Below are 1,807 nucleotides of genomic sequence, written 5' to 3' on the forward strand. Positions count from 1 at the left end.
TGGAGGGCTGACGCGGAGAAGGGTTTCGTGTGAACAGCCGTTGCACACGAGTCAGTCGATCCTAAGCCCTAGGAGAAATCCGATGTTGATGGGGGCCGTCATAGCATGATGCGCTTTGTGCTGGCCCCCGTTGGGCGAAAGGGAATCCGGTTCCTATTCCGGAACCCGGCAGCGGAACCGATACAAGTCGGGCCCCTCTTTTAGAGATGCTCGTCGGGGTAACCCAAAAGGACCCGGAGACGCCGTCGGGAGATCGGGGAAGAGTTTTCTTTTCTGCATGAGCGTTCGAGTTCCCTGGAATCCTCTAGCAGGGAGATAGGGTTTGGAACGCGAAGAGCACCGCAGTTGCGGCGGTGTCCCGATCTTCCCCTCGGACCTTGAAAATCCGGGAGAGGGCCACGTGGAGGTGTCGCGCCGGTTCGTACCCATATCCGCAGCAGGTCTCCAAGGTGAAGAGCCTCTAGTCGATAGAATAATGTAGGTAAGGGAAGTCGGCAAATTGGATCCGTAACTTCGGGATAAGGATTGGCTCTGAGGATCGGGGCGTGTCGGGCTTGGTCGGGAAGTGGGTCAGCGCTAACGTGCCGGGCCTGGGCGAGGTGAGTGCCGTAGGGGTGCCGGTAAGTGCGGGCGTTTAGCGCGGGCGTGGTCTGCTCTCGCCGTTGGTCGGCCTCGTGCTGGCCGGCGGTGCAGGATGCGCGCGCCTGCGCGGCGTTCGCGCCCCGGTGCTTCAACCTGCGTGCAGGATCCGAGCTCGGTCCCGTGCCTTGGCCTCCCACGGATCTTCCTTGCTGCGAGGCCGCGTCCGCCTTTGCGTGCTCCTCCGGGGGCGCGCGGGTGCGCGGATTCTCTTCGGCCGCCATTCAACGATCAACTCAGAACTGGCACGGACTGGGGGAATCCGACTGTCTAATTAAAACAAAGCATTGCGATGGCCCTAGCGGGTGTTGACGCAATGTGATTTCTGCCCAGTGCTCTGAATGTCAACGTGAAGAAATTCAAGCAAGCGCGGGTAAACGGCGGGAGTAACTATGACTCTCTTAAGGTTGTAGTTACTGGGCAAGTGAAGCGCAATACATGGGCCATGCCCTCTTAGCCTCTCCTTGCCTGCGGCTTCCCCCCTTCCCGTGGGCCCGCCGATACGCCAGTCCTTGATAGGACTGGTAAGCAGAGTGGAAGTCCGCACTTGGGGCTTTGGGGGTTACCAGCCCTCCATCGCAAAACCCTTAATGTTGGGACAACAAGAGAAGAAAACACGGGTACCGGGCCTTCCGCTGAAGGACCCGGCCCAACAGTCCCGACTGCTAGCCTGCCAACCCGCCCTGAAGTAGAGCAGGCCGTGGAGCCATGGTTCCACTGCAGCATTTGCAGCCGTGCCTTCCGCAGCAAGATCGGGCTCGGACAACACCGCCGCCGCGCCCATCCGGAAGCGGCAAATGCGGAGATTACAACCGATAGGAAGAGAGCTTGGTGGGCGGAAGAAGAAATGCGGGAGCTCGCCCTGGCGGAGGCTAGGCTTCTCTGTGCCAGTGACTCCAAAGTCCTCTTTGCAAACCAGGAGCTTCTACCCCTGTTTCCGCACCGTACCCTGGATGCCATCAAGTGCAGGAGGAGGACGGTGGCACACAGGACGATGGTGCGGGAATACGTAGAGGAGCTGAGGCGGGAACAACAGACGCAGCATGGTCTGCGCCATTCACCCGTCCCGGAGTCGCTGCCGGAGGGGCCACCCTCTCCGCCGGAGCTTGAGCGCCCGCCACAAACATCTATAGTCGACGAAGCTATATGGAGGCACCTCGCCGGCCTG

Source organism: Schistocerca piceifrons, unplaced genomic scaffold (assembly GCF_021461385.2).
Source record: "Schistocerca piceifrons isolate TAMUIC-IGC-003096 unplaced genomic scaffold, iqSchPice1.1 HiC_scaffold_943, whole genome shotgun sequence".
Classification (NCBI taxonomy): Eukaryota; Metazoa; Arthropoda; class Insecta; order Orthoptera; family Acrididae; genus Schistocerca; species Schistocerca piceifrons.